This window comes from Corylus avellana, chromosome 1 (assembly GCF_965113065.1).
Source record: "Corylus avellana chromosome 1, dhCorAvel1.hap1.2, whole genome shotgun sequence".
Classification (NCBI taxonomy): Eukaryota; Viridiplantae; Streptophyta; class Magnoliopsida; order Fagales; family Betulaceae; genus Corylus; species Corylus avellana.
This window is the reverse complement of record NC_142490.1, coordinates 23,512,938-23,518,937: the sequence shown is the minus strand read 5'-3', so window position 1 is coordinate 23,518,937 and position 6,000 is coordinate 23,512,938.

Below are 6,000 nucleotides of genomic sequence, written 5' to 3'. Positions count from 1 at the left end.
GAAGCTAAGCACTGCTTTGACAGAGCAGAGCGGTGGACAGTGGATCCATTTTTAGACATTAACAGACACTTTTTTTATTTTTTTGTGCTTAAAATATGGAGTTTTAATAAGAAGGTGGTAGAGTCCAGCAAAAGCAATTCTGGGCATGTTTATTATACTCGTTCAATTTCTCGAGATATATTGACCACCTCGCCTCCCTAAATTCTCATGAGTTTGCTTCTTTGGATGAGGTCTTTTTGGTCCATTTCTACTTTTAGAAAAAGTAATCTGATTTATTGACTAAAAGCAGAGATCTGGGCCAAGTAGACCAAATTAAGAGCCCAATAATTGAAATGGATCGGCTTGGGCCGCTTGAACTGAAAAATCACAAAAAATAGAGATTGGGGATCATTCTTCTAATACGGGTCAGGTCGAACACCTATTGGGCCTAGTTATTCCTTCAGTGGTATCCTGTGATCGTACTGTCTTGTTGGCGGTAGCCCAGAAGGCCCATTTAAAAGTGTCGCGTACGAGTCCAACATCTTTTACAACATGGGTTCTGCTGGACATTTTTGCCCTCTTCTTCCACGCCCAATGAAATTGCTTGAACTTGCAACAAGTAGGCCTCGGATCACATGACAAGATTTTGTTACTCTGCCCCCCTTCTTCATAAAACAATTTGGTTCCATCCATGGCTTTGGTTTTCGTAGGACTCGTTTGGTTAGCAAAATGATTATTTCATTAAGAAAATTAATAGCTATTACTGAGAATGAGAGAAGGTGAAATGGAATAGCTATTCCTATTCCTTAATTTAGTAACAACATACATGATTTTATTGAAATTCAACCAAAATTACTAAAAAAAAAAAATCCTGTATTATTTTTTACTTTTTAATACTCAATTAAAAAAAAAAAAAAGAAGCCACCACCCACCGCAGAAACTAAGAATGGTTGAGACCACCTCTGGCGCTTTCCAAGGACGATCGCAGCCAACCCCAATGCAAATTGAAGGTGGCTAGGCCACCCCTGGTTTGCATCAGGGGTGGTTTGGCCATTCTGAAATGTGTTGGGAGTGGTGTGACCACCCCCGGTTTCTGTAATGAGTAGCCAGCCACCCACTACATTTGCAGGTTTTTTTTCCTTTACTTTTTTTTTTTTTTTTTTGTGAAGTTTGAAAGAAAATAAACTATTTTTATGAGCCAATACCGAAAAATTCAACTTTTGCATAAAGTTGAAGAAAAAGATGTGATCTGCTGCCTAGTGACTGCAATTGTAACCATTTTAGTCATTTTTTTTTTAATTTTTTTCCCTGAGAGGATAAATACTATTCGCCTCCACAAGAGAAATGCTTAAGTTTTTCAGTATCATTATCCCATGGTCACACGTTACTTCAGAATCAAATATTTAGAAAAAAATTTGAAAACCCTATCATTTCTATTCGCACAATTGGAAAGAGGGCATTGGCTCAGCTAGCTGTTTAAATCAACTTGCAAATAGGAGTCATTAATTATTCTATTTTACTCTTTGTTTTAAGAATAAAAATTTCCTCCAAACCAGTCCGGGGAAATATATCTTCCAACCCATGTAAAATAGTACCAAGTATCTGTAAACATTTAAAATGCACATTAAATTTATTCTAAGTTATCCCAAAAAAAAAAAAACCATTTGATATGTGTATTAAGGCCAGCATCAGAAACTAATTATCATACATATCAAAAAGCCTAATTGAATGGGTGACCAGTTGATTTTGGTCCAATATTTTACAACATTATCCTTAAAGACAAATCGCAAACGAATCGATCGCCCATGCCATATCCTATTTATATGCTTCATTATTTCCATAATTAACTATGATTAATAATATTATATACTCGATCGATCAGTGGAAACAAAATCCAGCAGTTAGATGAACAACCACTATATTTATATAATACAAAAATCAATTAAGCAGACTTAGAAGCAATGTGAAACAGCTTCGGGAACATGAGGCGTGCTTAATTTTTATGGTACCAAGAAAGGAAGAACTTGGATTTCCCACTAATTTTTCTATTTTTGGGTTGTTCTTGATACAGTCATTATGTCTAATATTTTATTAACTTTCAAAGTTTAGAATTATATGAACTACGTATATTATAATACTATGATTATATAATAATACGTTAATAGAAAGGGGGGAAAAAAAAATCATACAAAATAGATGGGTTTTTTTTTTAATTTATTTAATTATTGAGTTTGTTTTATGGTTTTCAACTGGTCCTGCTTTTGTTTATGTCATGTTGAGGATGTAGTTGTCTACGTGACATATTTTGTCCGTTTGTCGGCCTAGCAAAACAGCGGGAATATTGGCTGGCTGTTTTCACTGGCTTGTATATGTATATACAAACAGTTTTCTTTGATGATTCTTGCTTGAAATGTCAACTTAATTTTCTCCATTTTTGTGCTTATCATCGCTTATTTATTACATTTTATTCATCTTATCTTATCTTTCTTGTATAAACACCAAATATAATGAAGATGAAAATATTGTATATCTTTAATTTAAATCAATTTCATTCACTTTTCTATTCATTCTAACGTACATAACGTCCACGATCCACCTCCGAACTCTCAACACTAGAGTCTTCAAAACTAACGAAGACAGTGACTCTGGTAATTTTGTCAATAACAAGAGAATAAAAATTATTTATTGTGAATGATTATATTATTTTTTGATATTTTAAGCTAGGTATCTACTTTCTATTAGAAGATGCAAAACACCTAGTTTACACTACAACCCGATTAAAGTTATTCTCATGTATATATTTCTTGCATATTCAAATTTCAAATCATATTCTATTTAATTAGAAAATATATATATATTGTATTTAGCATGCATATAAGGTCAATGTAGAAAAGCATAATCTTGCTGCGTCAATCTCTATATATGATTTGCTCGATGCATCTTCTTTTATATATATATATTCTAAACCAATCCACACTTGTCCCATGCAACTTTCTAAAACTAGGAACATGTTATATATATATATATATATATATATATATATATATATATTCTGCTGAAGTCAATCAGTTTTTTCTGGACCTTTTCCCACTGATCTGCAGAATGGATGCATACTTGATCCCCACACCATGCAATAATTTGATGAGAAGGTCTTTTTTGAAAGAAAAAAAATAAAATGATTTTGTCAGTTTCGATACTTTTCAGCTCTTTCTCCACCTAATACATTTACTTGATAGAATAGTTGAAGATAAGTTAATTAAAATATCTTAAACTCAACATTAAAAATGCTTAGCATATTATAATATTTAATTGTTACAATTTTCTTACAAATTAACATCGCTGACGTGAGTAATTAAGTATGTATCACGTGGTGAGAAAATTAATTGACAAAATTTGACAAATAAATTTAATTATTTAGTGAATAGTGTAGTAAATAACATGCACAGAACTCTTTAAACATAGGGTTGAGTTCCTAGATTAACTAATCATCATATAATTGATCCCAATCGTTTGATATAAATATATTTGGGTTATTACATATTTATTAGAAATAATTACAAATTTGCATGAATGTGTTTCGAGTAATACTATAAGGCTTCTTAGAGTCCTCCTAAATATGATACGGCTGTTAAAATTACCGTTGAATTTGAGATGTAATTTATTGACTTTTAATCTATTGATAATTTTTAAAATCACATCACATTTGAGATGACTCTAAAAGAACTTTAAGAAAACTTATAACATTACTCATATGTTTCGTATTCATTCAATCTTTAAGAGTGTATAGTACTGTGATTTCACACATGAAAAGTGCTACTTTAAATTTAACAGTAAAGAATATATTGTTTAAAAGTGTGTTTTTGTCAAATTATTGCGATTTTAAAATGACAAAAAAAAAAAAAATTGAGTTTATAGATAGCAAATAAGAAGGTGTCTTCTTAAAAAAGTAGACAAATAAAAAGGGTGGCTTTTAACTTAGAATTGATGTGGGCACTCGATCAATTAATGCCCACATAATATTTTGTAATGTTTCTGATCAACATGACTCATTCGTACTGTTGAGGCTGAGATAAGTCAAATCAAATCTAAACCTACTTAATTAGGTCTATTCGAATGGTTGAAGATATTTTCCTGTACAGGGTGGGGCTGGGGGCCATTAATGACCATGTTGATTTGGTTTCATTAGCATTATAATGGGTGTTGTTAGAATATAATACAAATTAAACAATTAAATTAAAAACTTTTTTTATTGGTTTAAAATTTTAAAATAAGTAATAATTTAATATGGTATTAGAATCACAATTTATCTCATATTCAATTAAACATTTAACATGTTGGCGTCATTTGTTGAGAAAGAGTTTAAGTTCATATTTGAGGAGATAGAAGGGTTAAAATATTAATTAAATGATCAGATTCGTTAAAGTTTTTGAATCTGTAGTAATTTAATATAAGGAAATGTTAGGTGTTCTTTTAGTGTTATCTTTCCAACTGTGATGTGGTTTTTAAAATCACCAATAGATTAAAAGTCAATAATAATAATTTCAAATTCAACAATAATTTTAAAAATCACATCACAATTAGAATGACATTAAAAAAATACTAAAAACACATCTATCATTTCCCTTTAACTTAATATCAAAGTCATATGTACGTTAAGTTTCAACCCATATTTTACAATTTACTATCTATTTCGATTAAATATTTTATACGATTGAATTTCAAACTCATAAAATAAGTAATTATTTAAAGATGTTGAAGCCGTAAGATCAAAGCTATGATAAAGACGAGTGTACGTAGCACTAGTACTACCAAGATCGAGACATAATTAATAAAAGTAGTTAATTAATGTTTAAGATTTCAACTATAATTTGAATGCCTACGTTGTCATAACATATGAAAACATGTGTTCAAACTTCAAACAGATAAACGACACAAGAAATCATCCTTAATTATCTGAAATATTTAAACATTTCTGTCCAATACATTTTCTGTGCCACAGAGCATCTTTGACATGTGGAGGAGAAATGCTGATGAATTTCTGAAATTTCAAATCCATCGTTACAGTGTATGCCTTGGAGTTATCTTGGAAATCTTTTGCTGGAGTCAAAGAAAGTGGCCCTGCGCATTTATATGCACAGAGACCAACATATGTAATCTTAATTAGTGCTAATTACTTCATGTTTTAAGTAGAGTTTAAGGTTAATGAACATGATGGAACCCTAGAGGCATGCACGTGAGGCAAAGGACAAATTGTTTAGGTTTAAACTTTGGCCCCCACAAGATCTCATTAAGTGGGATTAGCAGCTTGGAGCTACTGATTTACGTGTCTGCTTAGTGCTTATATATATATATATATATATATATATATATATATATATATATAATCTCGAAACCCCATAATATTGGTTTAGAATTTTGGGCCCTAGTTCTTCAGAAATCGTATCCACATATAGATCATCCTGTCTAGGACTCCACAGTGTAATAACTTGTTAAATTCTGAGAAAAAACAATTATTGGTCTCTTCCTATTAATGTTAGCTACTTTGCCTCAACATTATTTATACCTTCATTCTTTTTGGTTATGGGATGTATAGTATATACCTCTGTCACTATGCATCATGTACTTACATGCCTGATGCCTGCCTCTTCACAAATAAATTCCAAAAGATGGTAGGGCTGGCAATATGATTTATCTCTCGAATTCGACTAAAACAAAATTAATAAGTTAGAGTTGAGGGTCCGATCCATTTAATTAAATGAATTGAATTAAGCTTGATTTATATAGTTTTATACTCGAGTAGTTATAGAAATCTCTTTTATGTTTTTTCAAGAATGATGTGGCTCTTAAAATCACCATTAAGTATTTATAATCGATCATTATTGAATTTTGATTAAATTGTAATTTTAAAATCTACTTCATTTTTAGATGGACTTATATAATTACTCTCCTATACTTATGTCTCAACACGACCTGAATCCAAAACGAGACACTATAACTGACAATTTTTTATACGATCTATGA